This window comes from Lynx canadensis, chromosome B2 (assembly GCF_007474595.2).
Source record: "Lynx canadensis isolate LIC74 chromosome B2, mLynCan4.pri.v2, whole genome shotgun sequence".
Classification (NCBI taxonomy): Eukaryota; Metazoa; Chordata; class Mammalia; order Carnivora; family Felidae; genus Lynx; species Lynx canadensis.
The window spans coordinates 110,784,504-110,803,490 of NC_044307.1; positions in this window are offsets into that span (position 1 = coordinate 110,784,504).

Below are 18,987 nucleotides of genomic sequence, written 5' to 3' on the forward strand. Positions count from 1 at the left end.
TCAAGCATAGGGGGGCGCCTGGGTGGCGCAGTCGGTTGAGCGTCCGACTTCAGCCAGGTCACGATCTCGCGGTCCGTGAGTTCGAGCCCCGCGTCAGGCTCTGGGCTGATGGCTCAGGGCCTGGAACCTGTTTCCGATTCTGTGTCTCCCTCTCTCTCTGCCCCTCCCCCGTTCATGCTCTGTCTCTCTCTGTCCCACAAATAAATAAACGTTGAAAAAAAAATTTAAAAAAAAATAAATAAATAAAAATAAAAATCAAGCATAGGAAGACCTTACAAATGGGTAGATTTTAAATGATTTTATAGTTTAACTATCCAAAATGTTTCCTATCCAGATGCCACTAGTTCCTACTGTGGGTTTCTCTTTAAAAATATGGACTCTGGGGGTTCCTAGGTGGTTCAGTTGGTTGAGCATCTGACTGGCTCTGGTCATGATCTCACAGTTCATGAGTTCAAATCCTGCATGGGGCTCTCTGCTGTCATCACAGAGCCCACTTTGGAGCCTCTGTCTCTCTCTCTCTCTCCACTCCTCCCCCACTCGAGTGTGCTCTCTCTCTCTCTCTCTTTCAAAAATAAACATTTTAAAGCTATGTTTACTTTAAAAATATATATGGACTCTACCTCACACCAAGGCTTTAAAGACAATATTTTTGCATTTTGCAGGAAGGACGTGGGTAATAATAGAAAGTGATTTGAGTAAAATAAAAATGATAACAAAAGTGGTAAGGAAGATTTTTTTTAAAAAAGTCATCTACTTTATTTTTTTATTTTCAGGTTATTTGAATTCTAGTTAATATATATGGTAAAATTAGTTTCAGGTGTAGAATTTATTGATTCATCACTTACATATAACATCCAGTGCTCATCCCAAGTACCCTCCTTAATTCCCATTATCCATGTAGCCCATCCCCCTACCACCTCCCTCCAGCAACACTGTTTGTTCTCTGCCTTTAAGAGTCTCTTATTGTTTGCTTACGTCTCTCTCTTTTTCTCTTCCCCTATGTTCATCTGATTTATTTCTTAAATTCCACATATGAGTGAAATCATATGGTATTTGTCTTTCTCTGATTAACTTATTTCACTTAGCATAAGCTCTATCTCCATCCAGATCATTGTAAATGGCAAGATTCATTCTTTTCAATGGCTGAGTAATATTCCATTGTATATATAAACCACATCTTCTTTATCCATTCATCAGTGAATGGACTTTTGGGCTCTTTCTATAATTTGGCTATTGTTGGTAGAACTGTTATAAACATTATGGTGCATGTGCCCCCTTTGAATATGTATTTTTGTATTCTATGGGTAAATACCTATTGGTGCAATTGCTGGGTCTTGGGTAGTTCTATTTTTGACTTTTGAGGAACCTCCATACTGTTTTCCAGAGTGGCTACACCAGTTTGCATTCCCACCAACAGTGTAAGAGGGTTCCCCTTTCTCTACATCCTCACCATCTGTTGTTTCCTGTGTTGTTAATTTTAGCCATTCTGACAGATGTGAGATGGTAGCTCATCATGGTTTTGATTTGTATTTCCCGAATGATGAGTGATGTTGAGCATCTTTTCATGTGTCTGCTAACCATGTCTTTGGAAAAATGTCTATTCACGTTTTCTGCCCATTTCTTAACTGGATTATTAATTTTGGGGGTGTGGAGTTTGATAAGTACTTTATTGGTTTTAGAACTAAACCTTTATCATATATGTCATTTGCAAATGTCTTCTCCCATTCTGTAGGCTGCCTTTTAGTTTTGTTGATTGTTTTCTTCACTAAAAAGTCACCTACTTTAAACTTTTGTCTTTGCTCTATTATAGAATCCCAGATGGACAGATTTAGGAAAAGACACTGAAAATCTGAACCATACAAAACCATTGAGAAGCTATTCTGCTTTTAAAAATTTCCACAGATGTCACTTCCATGCCTCCTTAATTATTTTTATTTGTTTTACTTCTGTCATAACTTCCCATCAAATGTATGAAACAGTCATCTTTCCTTTGTACCTCAAATTACTTGTCTTCTAAATAGCAAGCTTTATTTTTGTAAATGGTGTGAGAAAGTGGTCTAGTTTCAACCTTCTGCATGTTGCTGTCCAGTTCTCCCAGCACCATTTGTTAAAGAGGCTGTCTTTTTTCCATTGGATGTTCTTTCCTGCTTTGTCAAAGATGAGTTGGCCATACGTTTGTGGGTCTAGTTCTGGGGTTTCTATTCTATTCCATTGGTCTGTGTGTCTGTTTTTGTGCCAATACCATGCTGTCTTGATGATTACAGCTTTGTAGTAGAGGCTAAAGTCTGGGATTGTGATGCCTCCTGCTTTGGTAAAGGAAACAACCAACAAAACTAAAAGGCAACCAACGGAATGGGAAAAGATATTTGCAAATGACATATCGGACAAAGGGCTAGTATCTAAAATCTATAAAGAGCTCACCAAACTCCACACCCGAAAAACAAATAACCCAGTGAAGAAATGGGCAGAAAACATGAATAGACACTTCTCTAAAGAAGACATCCAGATGGCCAACAGGCACATGAAAAGATGTTCAGCGTCGCTCCTTATCAGGGAAATACAAATCAAAACCACACTCAGGTATCACCTCACGCCAGTCAGAGTGGCCAAAATGAACAAATCAGGAGACTATAGATGCTGGAGAGGATGTGGAGAAACGGGAACCCTCTTGCACTGTTGGTGGGAATGCAAATTGGTGCAGCCACTCTGGAAAGCAGTGTGGAGGTTCCTCAGAAAATTAAAAATAGACCTACCCTATGACCCAGCAATAGCACTGCTAGGAATTTATCCAAGGGATACAGGAGTACTGATGCATAGGGGCACTTGTACCCCAATGTTCATAGCAGCACTCTCAACAATAGCCAAATTATGGAAAGAGCCTAAATGTCCATCAACTGATGAATGGATAAAGAAATTGTGGTATATATACACAATGGAGTACTACGTGGCAATGAGAAAAAATGAAATATGGCCCTTTGTAGCAACGTGGATGGAACTGGAGAGTGTAATGCTAAGTGAAATAAGCCATACAGAGAAAGACAGATACCATATGGTTTCACTCTTATGTGGATCCTGAGAAACTTAACAGGAACCCATGGGGGAGGGGAAGGAAAAAAAAAAAAAAAGAGGTTAGAGTGGGAGAGAGCCAAAGCATAAGAGACTGTTAAAAACTGAGAACAAACTGAGGGTTGATGGGGGGTGGGAGGGAGGGGAGGGTGGGTGATGGGTATTGAGGAGGGCACCTTTTGGGATGAGCACTGGGTGTTGTATGGAAACCAATTTGTCAATAAATTTCATAAAAAAAAAATAATAAAAAAAAAAATAAAAAATAAATAAATAAATAAATAAAAAAAAAAAAAAAAAGGTGGAATAGCAAGCTTTATTGTAACTCATAATGAATTTGAATAATGTCAGGCTACACAAAACCATTTCTAAAAGAAATCCAGAAATAGAGAAGTAACCAATTATTCTGGTTCATGTTCAACTAGTGAGGTTTATCCAAATGAGTACAGGGAATGGACTTTTCACTTGTATATCTGGGCATAATTCAGCTCTTTTTTCATCTACCAGGAAAAATAATTTTATAAAGTTCTACAGGAATTTGAGGATTTTTCCATACTCAATGACTTTTAATATTTTTAAGTATCTTTGAGAATTAGGAATGAGATGCCTAAAGATTAACTTCTTTCAAACAATATTGAATACAGATCTTTGATTTGATTTTCCCCTGTACCTTGAATGTTAAACATTTTTGTGATGCTGACTTTCAATACAAAAACAAAATTAGCAGCAAGTGTGCAGTCTGAGGAAAATGAAATAAGATTGATTCCAACAGCACCTTCAGCTGAATGCTTCCTAATGTAATGAATTTTTATCCACCTGGAGAACTTTGGCAATGCAATAATATTCAAAATTTACTTGAATCTGGGGATAGCATGACCACCAAATTACTTTTATATTGCTGTATCCAAATGGAATACTATTAATCTTAAATTATTATAGCAAAAATCTTAATATTATTAAATTAACTATCAAAACCCCACACTCTCAGACTTTTTGCTATTATGACAGCACTTTTAAATTATATTTCATATATATGTAATTCACATACAGTGGAAAAATCATGCACTTTGTAATGAAGAAAACTTATTTTAAGTTCTAGATCCAACTCCTACTGGTATAGTCAAGTTACTTGACCTCTTAAAGTCTCAATTTCCTTATAAAATATGGATATTAACACCTATTTTATAAAATTGTTTTATCAGCAGGATAAAGTATTAAAAATGCCTGAAAATATCCTACTACATAATAAGTGCTCAATAATTAATAGTGGGACAGAAATTAGCTATTGGGTCCAAGTCAAGGGTTGTATCCATTGGGCAAATCATTGCTATTTCTCAAGGTTTGTGTAAACTGAACACAAAATGGTGGTACAAGTCTGGATACAGTATGTGTGATGGTATGATATACTGAGTCACTGTTTTAACATCTTGTTCAATGTCTTCATGAGGAATTGGATTAACTCACTTTATCATATCAACATAAATTGGCCTTTGTCAGTTCTGCCCCTTTCATCCCAATTGATGAGCAGGAAAATAATGACAGCTTGTTCCTACTTTGAATGTCATACTCCAACATGGGACAGTGACTCAATAAAGGTCAGGAGATGAACAGTTTTAGTCAAATTTATTTATATCTTTTTTCTAAGAAAGTCAAAGCACCATACTTTATGCCTGTGGTTCTGCTGATTAGGAAATGAATCATCTTAAAACAGTATTACATCCTCTGCCCGTTGAAAGTAGGCTGGATTTAATGATTTGCTTCCAAAGCACAGAATATGAAAAAAGAGGGAAAGTAATTTTACCATGGACAAACCTGAAAAACACTACTTCTGCCAGGTGGTCAACGTCAACATCTGTAATGATAAGTCGTGTCGATAGCATGCACCCCCTTATAAATGGGATAAGGATAAGAATGGCACTTTAACTCTGCAGTATTCTTTCCTAAAACTCATTGTCCTAGTCTAATCATGAGAAAATATTAGACAAGCCCAAATTGTGGAACATTCTACAAAATCTCTGACCAATATTTTTCAAAATTGTGAAGGTCATGAAAATTAAGGCGAGATCTCACAACCCTGAGTAGAATCTGGAGACATTCTGACTAAATGAAATTTCTATTCCAAGATAGGGATCCTGGAATAGAAAAAAAGCATTAGTGAGAAAAACCACTTAACTCTGAATAAAATCTGGAGTTTAGTTAACAGTGATGTACCCATGTTGGTTTCTAAGTCGTGACAGATGTACCATGGTTATATAAAATAGTAACAACAGGGGAAAACAGATAATGAAGATATGGGAACTCTCTGTACTATCTTTGTAACCTTTTTATAAATGAAAGTTATTCCAAAATAAAAATTCAGTAAAAAATTATTTTAAAAAATAAACCATAAAACAGAATTAAAGATAAACAAGATGAAATACATCTAAGTAGCTAAAGTCTTCATTTTGTCTTTTAATCTAAATAAAAGACTTTAAATATATAAAGTATTGAATTTTCTACCATCGATGCCATCTACATTATGAATCAATTATTTGAATAATTTGAATGATCTGGGTCCAATTCAAAATATAGAAACATCTGTTCATTTTCTCGACTCAAAGCTCTCATTGGCTTTTCAAAAGGTTCTAGGGGCACCTGGGTGGCTCAGTTGGACAAGCATCCAACTTCGGCTCAGGTCATTATCTCACAGTTCATGGGTTCGAGCCCCACATCGGGCTCTGTGCTGACAGCTCCGAGCCTGGAGCCTGCTTTCAGATTCTGTGCCTCCCTCTCTCTCTGTTCCTCTCTCTCTCTCTCTCTCTCTCTTTCTCTCTCTCTCCCAAAAATAAACATTAAAAAAAATTAAAGGTTCTAGAACTCAAAGAATCCTTGGGAGGAGAAGAAAGAACAGAAGTAAGAAGAGGAAGAGGAGAAATGGCATTTATGGAAGGCAGCATGTGGGACAGAGTTGTGTTAGTAATCTTATCTGAATGATCTCATCAAATCACACAATTCCCTGAGTTAAAAAGTATTATTCTCATATTCACAGGCAAGCAAAAGGAGCTTTAGATCTTGTCCAAATTCTCATTATTAATAGTCAGAAGTGTCTAACTATACAGCCAAAACAACAGTGCACAGTACTATACTTCCCTGGTGCAAGCCAAAACGGTTTAAAGGCCACTTGCCCACAAAGATGGAAATGACAGAGTTCTAGCAACAATTTAAAAAACAAGGAAAAGGAAAAAAAATTTAAACAGCCAAGAAGGCACTGACAAAACAATAAATTATTCATTCATTTTTTAAAGGTGCTTAATTTACATTCTGTGAATTACCTAAGCCATGGAAATATCTGGCCTTATACATACCTCTGTGTTATTTTTGATTGCTGTTCTAAAAAAATTTTTTTTAATTTGATTAAAATAATGTAAAAGCCACAAAGAAAATCTGTTTCAATTCTGAAGCCTGAGTCAATTAAATCCTGGTGACTCAAATGACAAGCCTTAATTAGAACTCAGAGTTCTGGACTTACTGTTAATTACTCCTACCCTTGGGAATTTCTAACATTCATAAAACTTAGGCTAAAAATCATGGAAACAGCAACAGTAGTGTAAGAACAGCTAAAGAAAATGAGTGCATTTGGAAAACCGTATCAAAAGAGGAAAATGTTCTTTCCTTTCATCAACTCAGGGAATTCTAGCAAACTGCCAACTTACATGTTTTCACTATAATTATTTCTTTCAGTTGGGCTCACTGCATCTCCCATTGATTAAACTGTTGGGCATGCTTACAAGATTGTGAAATCAAGACCTATCTCTGTTGCTAAAGTTTACAATCAAAGGAACAGAAGCAAAAATAACCTTCATCATACAGGACTGGAAAATTCAGGGAAGACCTGAAGACCATTATGAAACCCTAGAGTGAAACGTTTGTTGCAGAGGAAGGGATGGCAATGAGACAGATATTGGTATTTGGACTTCAAAGGTCTGGAGGCATTAAACACATACCCTTCTCTGCTGTATTATGAATACTGATAGCCACTTAGGTCCATTCTTTTACAGAAGTACATTCTGCCTTTTGGAAGGAAAACATTGATTTTCAGCTCACTGAATTAATCATGGCACACTTTGAAACCAGGAGCACTCATAATCATGTTATCATCAGAGACAACACAGAGCATTGGAAATAATGAGTTCCCTGATACAGCTCCATGAAACTGATAAATTCTGTGTGCCATATAAGCACATCCAAAACAACTTGACCGAGTCATCTCCCAGGCTATATTCTGTCCCTCTCTAAATAAGGGAATTATTGCTGTCTTAGAAGTGATGACTTTTAATCCTTATAGTAAATGTAAGAGACATAAAAGTCTCCTGCCAGCAATGAGTTTTTTGGTGTGTTACAGCCATCATTAACTTGAAAGCTGAACACAGAATCCATGTAGACTGAACTACCTCATTCATTACAACATTTGAATGGGAAAGTGCTTGCAAAATTCTTCACACAGAGCTTACTACACAATAAAAAAATTCAACAAATCTTGGCTATTATTTGACTATTGTTAGTTTTTCACAGCCCTCCCTTTGCATTAACCCTTGAAAGAAACACATTTGTGAAATCATAGGTAGAGACAACTAAATCTTGAGATGTCTATCAGCTTACAGGCCAAACTAGCATAATAAGGAGAGCTGGACTTTTTTTTTCTAATAATAAAGGGGAAAAAGAATCTAAGAAGATTTCACAGCCTCTCTTCCTGATTCATTTCAGTGTTTAATAACCCTGTCAGGAAATTTCTCAATTATTCTAACCTACCTACCTCATACTGCAATTTAAGTGTATTTCCTCTTGTTCTGGCTTCAATGGAGATAGAGAACAGATGGTCACTATCCGTTGCATAATAATAACTTTTAAAATGTTTTATGGATTCAAAGACTTAGCAAATCTTTCATCGATTATTTTCTTCACCTCGACAAATAAGTCTAGTGCATTAAACACTATCATTAGCATGGGGCACCTGAGTGGCTCAGTCGGTTAAGCTTCTGACTTTGAGGTCATGATCTTGTGATCCAGGAGTTTGAGCCCCACATCGGGCTCTGTGCTGAGAGCTCAGAGCCTGGATCCTGCTTCGGATTCTGTGTCTGCCTCTGTCTCTGCCTCTCCCCCTCTTGCACTTTGTTCTCTCTCTCTCTCAAAAATAAATAAATAAACACTAAAGAAAAATTTAAACACCACCAGTAGCACTATGTTTGAATACAGAAGACAAGTGCTAAAAATCAAGGAAAACACATCCATCATTATTAATGTGCACAAAACATCCTCAAATTTGGCTATTTTGAGCAGAAATCTGCATACACCACACATCAGCAGGACAGCAAGTGCTTTCTTTGAAAATCTCTTTGAAGAAGAGATTTCTAGGAACAAAATACAAAATAAAATCAAGAAAATTCTCAAGTAACCAGCAACAGAATAATTTCTGCAAACAAATGAAAGTAATTGGGATCAGTTTTGCCATTTTTTTTTACGTATGTTCGATTTAAGAGGGATCTGAATAGTATAGGACTAATTTCCTTATGCTAATATAAACTTCAGAACAAATTATAAAGATTTATATTTTAAAGAAACAACAACAAAATTATAGATAAGAAAATAACACACACTGGGGCGATTGGGTGGCTTAGTCAGTTAAGCATCCGACGCTTGACTTTGAAACTCAGGTCATAATTTCATGAATTGTGGGTTCGAGCCCCATGTCAGGCTCCACACTGACAGAGTGGAGATTGCTTGGGATTCTCTGTCCCTCTCTCTCTCTCTGCCCCTTTCCCTGACTCGTGCTCTCTATCTCAAAACAAATAAACTTAAACAAAAAGAAAACAACACAAAACATCAAAGAAACTTTGATAAGACTGATGAGAAAAGCAGACAACAGTTAACTCTGTTGACAAACTTGAGAACACATCAAGGTCTGAGTAGATAAAAACAGAAATTTTTACTGAAAAGTATCATGTCTAAAACATGAATAGTTAGTGCATTTTGGCATCTATTTTAAGAGTGAAAGAAAGATTTCTGGCATCAAAAGGACAGTTCACTTATCTGCATCTTCAGGAATTGAATTTTGTCGTTTTGATTGTCATTTTGTGGTTCTCTTTTTGTACGTTTGTTTTTCCCCCTTTGGATTTGTTTTTGACAGCCTCTCTGTCTCTTTCTCCCACCTTCAAACATTCCCCGAAACTTCTGAGCTTTAAAAAAAATATTCCATTATTAAAATCACATTCTGGGGTGCCTGGGTGGCTCAGTCAGTTAAGCGTCCGACTTCAGCTCAGATCACGATCTCGCGGTCCGTGAGTTTGAGCCCTGCGTCGGGCTCTGGGCTGATGGCTTGGAGCCTGGAGCCTGCTTCCAATTCTGTGTCTCCCTCTCTCTCTGCCCCTCCCCTGTTAATGCTCTGTCTCTCTGTCTCAAAAATAAATAAACATTAAAAAAAATTTAAAAAAATATGAAGATCACATTCTATCACTATTAACCAATCCCTTATATTTTGGAAATTATAAGAACTCAGTCTAAAAAAGTGTGGATAGCTTTTTGTCTCCGTCAGGCTCTGGGATAAAGTATTGATGCTTTACAAGTCTGATCTCATTTTCACAAGAATTAGACAAATGTGTACACAGAACAAAGCATCACACATTTTCCTGACTTGTTTTTCTACAGATATATATGCACCCAAATCCAAAATGCCGTTTCTTAGGAAATATTCTATTAAAATTAAGCCTGTTCATTTCCAGGAAAACTTAATCCACTTGTTGATTCTGTTGTGGATCATTTTACAAAGTAACTTAAAAATCTAATTTATTTAAATGGAAGTTAAATTCATTTCTAAAAAACAAATATATCCTCTCATTTAAATAAATGTCCGTCTCACATGTATGAGAGATTTGTTATTAAGAACCCACAGGACCAACATATCTATGTTTCTGCTCACAGAATATGTCAACTTTTTCCTAATTCCTGCATATTTTTCTCTTTGAGTTGTCTTATAACCATACTATGTAAAAGTAGATAATAGGCAAACTATGTCAAAATCTTATTTTATTCTAGATAGAATTAAAAATTAACTCTAAAGGAGTCTTCTTTCAAATCTCAGGTTACATTATACCTTCCTTTTGAATATCTTCATGATACACTGAACTTCTCCTTCAATATAAATAACATGGCTTTAATGTTTTTTTTTAAATTACTTTGTAAAATTAGTTTTTTAATCTCTCCCCTAGAAGAACCCAGATTCCATGGGGTTGAGAACCATGTCTCTCTTATTCACAAGTATACTGCTGCATAAAGTAGGCACTCAAATATTTATTCTATGAATTCATGAATTTTAAGGTTCTGATATCTAGTTAAAATTGGGAATAATCTTCTATGGCTCTAATAAATAGCATTTAAAAATTTTTATCTACTGCACTAAAACCAAATTCCTCTGGACCACTGATATTTACTATTTCAGTTGTATTGTTGAACCCAATGCCAGTGAGAATACAGAAAGTAAGGATAGTTTTGTCTAGTTCTTTAAACATTTCTATAAATGACAGAAACTATCCTGATGGTCTATTTTATTTTCAATAATTAAAAATGGTTGGATGACAGTTCTATGATAGAATAGAATTATTCCATTAAGCACTGTACTATAAAATGATTTTGTGGTGCTAATCATATCCCTGGAGATGGTTATATAAAGAAACATCTTCAGTAAATTAACAGAAAACAGATGCTTCTCTTGCCCTTACATGTCAGAATTATAAAGGCATTCTATTATATAAATTGTGCATCAATTTATGTTCATTGTATCCATGACAGTGTAAAACTAATTATGGGGCAAATCCCTAGAGCTCATTAGCTTTCATTTTTCCTTTAGGACCAATTACATAAAGAAAATGAGCTCCCATAAATATTTTTGGCTCATCTCATCTCTCATTTGGTTTTAGTGAACATGAATATTTACTTTACTTGGACTTGTCAGCTTTGAACAAGGTGTCCTGCTTCCAAAAATATTTACTTGGATTCTGGCCCACTGACAAAAAAAAAAAAAAAAAAAAAAAAAAAAACAGACATCAGAAATCAGCCCAGATAATACAGTTAAGCCAAAACTTATCTGACTGTCAGTCAGAGGACAACTCATGTAGAGTAAGATCCACAAAATGTTTCTTTCTGGTTCTTTAAACTCAGATAGTGCTGTAAAAGTGCTGTAAAAGTTCCAACATTTGCTGGGACAGAGACCTAATGTTCTAATTCTACTGAAACGTATTGACGGGCCATCCTTTCTCATCAATACTAGTTAATGAATCCAAAGAGAGACGTTTATCACATGGAGTGATCACAATTATAGCAATCTTAATATTTTTAATTTGCTTAACATAAAAATAAGAAGCACCGAGGATACTTAAGTAAATTTGTCTGAAGAGCAATAGGAGTATGGATGTTTCCTTGACAACTCCAATAAAACCTTCAAAAGCAATGCAATCTGAATCATCAGCGGCTTCGATTGTTTAATACACAGTAAAAGGCTTCACTAGCCTCTCCAGTGAATGACTTGACAAAATAAAACTCTCGATTTGCACCATATTACATGGTATATTAGGCAGAGAATGCCAAGAGCAGAAGGCAATCATCAGATGTGGGATCCGTGAAGCAAATTTACTGGAACTGTTAGTAAATTTACTGGATCATCGCTTGTGGAATTCCACATAAATCGCGCAGGTCACTGTGTTTAGAAAAAAGGTGTAGCTGCCTAAATGCAATGTCAAAGAATGACAACAGAATGCTCCCTGATACTGCTTTTGCTGAGAATGGCTTGCCTTTGCTTCAGCATTTCCTTTCAGGTCCAGACAAATATGATACAATCCTTTTTTAAATAAAAGGCATGGCATAGCTTTTCAAAACCAGCCATAGAAAATTGCTTTTGGAAAGCAAATAGAGAATGTACTTCCACTTGCATCCATTAGTACACAGCTACCACAGATTGTAGTCCTACATCTAATTTCAATCTGTTTTTCAGCCAAATGTGTTTATGAATAGCAAATACCCAAGAGTAGAAAGTTGCTGCCATCTACAGGCTTCTTAGAACTTTATCCTAAATATTTAAATACTTTTCTGAAATCAAAGGACCAAAAACATCCATGGTAAACATATCCAATACAGGAGCCTATAGTTGCCTAAAAAAAAAGAATAAATGAGAAAGATCCCTGTTGGAATCCTGGATGATCTCTGAAACTTCTTCATATTAGCTGGACTTTATCTTTTAAACCAGGATACATTTAATTTTTTAAGTATTTAAAACCTAAAATAATTTTAGTAAATTAACTCTCATATCAAGTAACATATAAACAGCAATAAATATTTCTGATTACTTTATATTTTCACATGTCTTAATCATCATCCAATTAATTGGTTTCCTCTTATAACCACTTAATCAGTAACTTATAAATTACTATTAAATGAAATGTGGCAAAATGATTAACAGAATCTGTGTTCAAAGAACTCATCGTTAAATTCTTACTCTACAACTTATCAGTGGTAGAACATTAGATAAGTACCTTGACATCCCTGTGCCTCAGTTTCTTCATCATTAAAGTGGAAAGAATACATACTCTGTAAGAGTATTGTAACATTTTTTTTTAATGCACTGGGGCACCTGGGTGGCTCAGTCAGTCTAGCACCTGACTCATGGTTTCGGCTCAGGGCATGATCTCACAGTTTGTGGGATGGAGCCCAGCCTTGGGCTCTGTGCTAGATATGGAGCCTACTTAAGATTCTCTGTCTCCCTCTCTCTCTGCCCTTCCCCTGCTTATTCATGTACCCTCTCTCTCTCAAAACAAATGAATATGTTTTTAAAAAGTTTCAGAAATGATTCAACAACTTTCCAAGGCAACACAGGAAGAAATCAGCAAAACTAAGATTCAGATACAAGTTTAGGGACACCTGGGTGGCTCACTAGGGTGTTTGACTCTTGGTTTCTGCTCAAGTCATGATCTCACAGGTGGTGAGATTGAGTCCCATGTAGGGCTCTGTGCTGACAGCATGGAACCTGCCTGGGATTCTCTCTCTCTCTCCCTCTCTCTGCCCCTTCCCCACTCACGTTCTATCTCTGTTCCTCAAAATAAATAAATAAACTAAAAAAAAAAAGCACTAGGACACCAATAACAGTCATAGGCATTTAGCTCATTAAATGTTAGCCTTATCATAATAAATATCATTATCATAGTAGAAGTTACACATGCAAAAGTAAGAAATGGAATTTATTACTTTATTATCTCTCTGTGTATATGTAAATTTGTTTATTTTATATTTGTAGGTAGTATGTGCATTCCCATATGTCAACATAGCAGGTAAAGCCAAAGTATTTATCTCAATGGTTCTCAAACCTAGATGAGATTGAATCTCCTTGGGAGCTATAAAAAATTATAAATGTCTCAACTTCATTCCTAGAGATTATGAGGTTAATTTCTTCAAAGCTCCTCAAGTGATACTAATGTATGGCCAAAGTTGAGAACCAGTGTTATATATCCATTTATGTGTTTTTATTATATAAAATAATGAAAATTTAAATATGGATGAATTCTCTCAACTATGCTCATGATATGAAAATTTGTTATGATATTCATCAACTGCATAGCAGCTTCTATTATGACATGTTACTCCCTTTCAGTTATGTCTATGTTGAAATTTATTTAAAAATAAACCATTTTCATAGATATTAGCAGACTTTGCCAGTGTGTTGAAAAGATAAATCATATTTGTTTTTAGCTATAAGCAACACCACCAGTGAGGAATCTATAATTAAAGTATACCAAATCATTTGGCTAAGACATTTAAATTTGTTAGTTTGTAGTTTAAAAAATAGATTTCTATAAGCCTGATTCTTTAGTAAGTTACTCTGGGCAAACTGGAGTAAAGACTAAAGAATTTCATATTTATAATCTGATAACAAAGGAGACAAGATAGATGAAAAGGAAGAAGTCATTATAGCCCACAGAAGTTAGCATTTTACATTTCTATAAGTATATATTTAATTTTTAGATCACAAGATAATATTTACAGAGACTGTCTTATCTTGATTAGGTAGCAAAGAATCAACACAAATGTTTATTAATTTTAAAAAATAGCTGCAGGTTTATGTTTCTTTATTCATTGCCTTGTAATAATTACTCAGAATATAAAGATTGTATGTACTATAACTGGATATCTTAATTCTAACAACTTCAGCATAAATAAAATCATATCCTATTTACACCATGCATATGCAAATATAGTACCAAATAAGTATCTTTCAGTAGCAACCTTAATCTTTTTTTTTAATGTTTATTTATACATTTTGAGAGAGACAGAGACTGTGAGCAGGGGAGCGGCAGAGAGAGAGCGAGAGAAAGAGAATCTCAAACAGGGCTCCATGCTGTCAGCACAGAGCCCAACATGGGGCTCAATCTCCCAAACTGTGAGATCATGACCTGAGCCGAAATCCAGTCAGACACTTAACTGACTGAGCCACCCAGGCACCCCAATAGCAACCTTAATCATAAAGTGAAGAATTTTAGCAGATGATTTAGTATTTGCAATGCAGTGCTCACCTAACAAATACTGCCATATTTTTAGAGTGTAAACAGATGCTTCCCTACTTCTTCCTAGAGCATCTATCCTCATATGGTTTATTTAGTTTTTTGACATATTAATTCAGACATAAAAATTACAAAAATGAAAATATTTCACTCAAAGTAGCAAATAAAACAGCACAGGAGAAAAGTAGGCTTCTCAAATGTGAGCAAACTATGAAGCATGGCATAATTACTTACATTCCTTGTGAATTTAATGCACTAAATACACACACACATAAAACAAGTTATAAGTATTATAGAATAGGTCTATAATCTAAACTAGATGGACAATAGAGGGAGAATTTGCCATAATAATAATAACAATAATAATAATAATAATCCTACCTCTGTTCTTTAAACAGCTTAATGCTACAAACTGTGAAAAGCTAAAACCAATAAAAAAACTGACTCAAAGTGAGTGTCAAAAGCATCATAATGTCTAATAATATTATAAATATTTATAAATAAAAAAGATGAAATAGCTATAATCTTGACTATACATAAATCCATATGATAACAGAGATTAGGCAGAGTCATTCCAGTGTTGGAATGATAGAATTTTAGGGATCCAGTTATAATAAAGACCACCTAATCCAGAACTTCCTAATCTTTTAGAGGTATACCCTTTTTTAAGAAACAATAATGATAGCTAATAATTGGATAAATATATTGGAGACTTATCACATGCCAGGTACTTTTCTGTGTGTGTTATAAGGTATTATTATTTCTCAGCTTTTTAGAGGAAGAATATGAGTAATAGGAAGGTTAAGTAACTTGCCAACTATTTCCCAGCCTGGCCAGAATCCAAACCCAAGGAGTCAGCTTCAAAGCCCAGACTGGCATTCACTACAAGATATGACAGTAATAACCAAAAATATGTCCTCTCCCAATATTTCAATTTTTAAAATAGCTTTTTAATTTTTCCAAGTATAATAATATACCTTTTTTTTAATTTTATTTTTTATTTTTTAAAATTTACATCCAAATTAGTTAGCATGTAGTGAAACAATGATTTCAGGTATACCTTTTGAGGGGCAACTGGGTGGCTCAGCTGGTTAAGCGTCCGACTCTTGCTTCTGGCTCAGGTCACGATCTTACGGTTCATGAGATCAAGCCCTACCTAGGGCTCTGCACCAACAGCGCAGAGCCTGCTTGGGATTCTCTCTCTCCTTCTCTCTCTGCCTCTCCCTAACTTATGATCACTCTTTCTTCTTCTTGAAAATAAACATTAAAAAAATTTTAAAGATTTAATATACCTTTTGAAACAATTACACACATTACACACATACAAGATTCTGAACTCCTCCCTACTCTCTAGGTTGAAAATCATGACTCTTGTCCAACTTTCCTGTTTTATAGACTCATGCCTTTAAGAATACTTCTTAAACACCAATATTGGGTGATGAGCCAAATACAATCTTCTCCTCGATGATAGTTTCAAAAATAATTGTACAAATAAGTAAAAGGTATTAAATTTAATAAAAGATGAGTAAGTACCTGATAATTTAAAAACTATTGGAAGGCTTCCTGATAGAAGTAGTATATTAAATTCCAAAGAATGTGTTGGTTTTAGATAAATTTAAATGGTTAATAAAGATGTTCCAAGTATAAGGAAATTATGAGCAAGAGGGCAGAGATAAAAAAAAAAAAAGTACATGATGAACAGGAAACAGAATCCAATTGACCAGAAACAAAAAGTATATAAATGCATATAGGAAGAAAGATGCAATATGGAAGGTAGAGGAAGGAAGTTCTGGAAAGTTAGACAATTCTGTAAACAAGGTTGTTTGAGGTGGGTGGACATAACAAGACGAGAGTTCAGTTTTAGACAGGTAAATCTGGTGGCAATGTATAAAATAAATTGGTATGCTGATGAGATACACCTTGCAAAAGAACTATAAGAATGTCAGTGGAAATGCAGTGGATGGAAGGAATAGAATCCATACATTTTGAGGAACAAGTGAGCTACAGGAGTCTAAGAGAACATGAGTGGATGCGAAAAATGACTGTGAAGATGAAGCATCATCAACAAAAATAGTAAACACAGGGGAACATCAGATATAGGAAGGTAGACCATAAATTCAGTTTGAAACTCTCAATCTGAAAGGTCAGAACAGTCAAAGGAAGATATCTAACAGACATTTAAAAAATATTGCATTAAAATTTAAGAGCAAAACCAGGTTTGGAGACACAAATATGAATGTTATCTTATATCGGCTGCAGATTTTGTTATAAAATTGGATGTAAGAGGATGCCAAGACAGAGTACAGACTGAGAAGAATAAAGAATTAAAGCAGATCTTGGGAAACATCTACATTGAAAAGGACAAGCAAAGGAGTAAAAAGAAAAAAGTAGTCACCAAGGAGGGCAGAAATTCAGGCAAGTTGTAATTAGGAAATTAAGGGTGGGAAGAGTTTCAAAAAAAGTATGTAGTAGATGATATCAAATATTACAGGTAGGTCAAAGGCGGTAAAGTCTGAGAAAGTCCATTGGGTTTGTTAATAAATCAGTGATACCCTTCAAAAAAGCATTTGTGGTAGGCAGAATAATGGCTCCTAAAAAATGTCCATATCGAAATCCCTGGAACCTGTGAAAATGTTACCGTACATGGCAAAAGAGACTTTGCAGATGTGATTTAAGATTTTGACATGGGGAGACTATCCTGCATTATTCAGGTGGATCTGTATGTAATTGCCAGGTCCTCACAAGCAAGAGGAAAGAAGGAAAGCAAGCAGACGTGATGATGGAAGAAAAGTCTGGAGTGATGGGATGGCCTGCTCTGGGGACCTTGGGGGACACAAGAAAGGAATGCAGGTGGCCTCTAGAAACTGGAAAGGCAAGGAAACCTCTTCTCCCCAAGGACCTCTAGAAGGAACTAGCCCTGTGAGCATCTTGATTTTAGCCCATTTCATACTTCTGACTTCCAAAACTGTAAGATAATAAACGTGTGTGATCTTAAGCCACTAAGTTTGTAGTAATTTTCTATAACAGAAACAAGAAATTAATACTTTCAGTTAAGGGGTTAAATTAGTCTCTACTCTTCATGTCAACACTTGAGTCTAGAGTTAAGAAACCTGATATCAGGTCCCAAGAATACAAATTACTTAACTTATCCATGCTTCAATTTCTTTGTCTGTAAAGTGAGAGTGATAAAAGTAGAATCATTGGGAGTATATAAACACATAAATGAGATGACACATGTGAAATATTTAGATTAGTGTCCAGCACATAGCATGGACTCAATAAATGTTAATTATTGTTATATCAGATGATGAAGAATTAAGGGATATCCTAGGCAGTGTGAAGCAGTAAGACAGTGAAACCTATTGAAAGTGGAAACCTGCTTCGAACAGATCCAAGTCATATTCTCATTTGTGTTGTTCCCCAGTCCAATAGCACTTTTGCACTATATCACATTATTTGTGGCAGACACTGATAATTGTCCCTTTCACTTTAGTAATAGAACCCCTGCCTTTTTTCCTAGCACAAGGTCACACAACTAGATACTCTTTTTCATTGTTCCTTATACTGAGATGTCCCCATGTGACTATATTCAATCAGTAGAATACGGATAAAACTGAAATATGCCAGTTGTGGGTCACTCTTCTAAAAGGAAGATGCTTGATCTCTACTTTCTCCTTCCCTTGTCCCAAAGGCTAGGACACAGACAAAGTGCTGGCAAATCAGCTCCAGTCATGTTAGAGAAGACATCATCCTAACAGATAGTGGACAATAAAATGAAAGGAAATTCGATTCCTAGATTACCTCATTGAACAGGGCTAACTACTGCCTTGGACCATCCACCTACTTCTGGACTGTTATATAAGAGAGAATCAACCTCTATTTTGTCTGAGCTACCTAATTTATTCTCTACATACTTATACTGTTCCTATAAATAAATTAATGAAATAGAAGAGAAAAGGGAATTTAGAGTAAAAATGGAAGATCCTAAGGCTTCAAAATGATAAATCTTATCATTACTCTAGGAAAAGATTAGAAATCTTTTTGAATATTTAATAAAAATATTAATAATAACTTTAATTGCAAGTATATTATGTTCCAGTAACTAGGCTAAGTTTTTTTCATATATTGTCCCATGTCAGCTCTACTATATTTCTATAAGGATAGTCCTAATATATCCCCATTTTCAGATAAGAAAGATCAGTCAGTGATATTAACTAAATTGCCCAAGGTCACGTGTAGAAAGTGATGGAGTTTGGATTTTAACCAAGGTTGGCCTAATTCTACAACCCCAGAGCTTAATCACTATATATCTTGCCACTTATGCAAGAATAGTACACAACAACTGAGC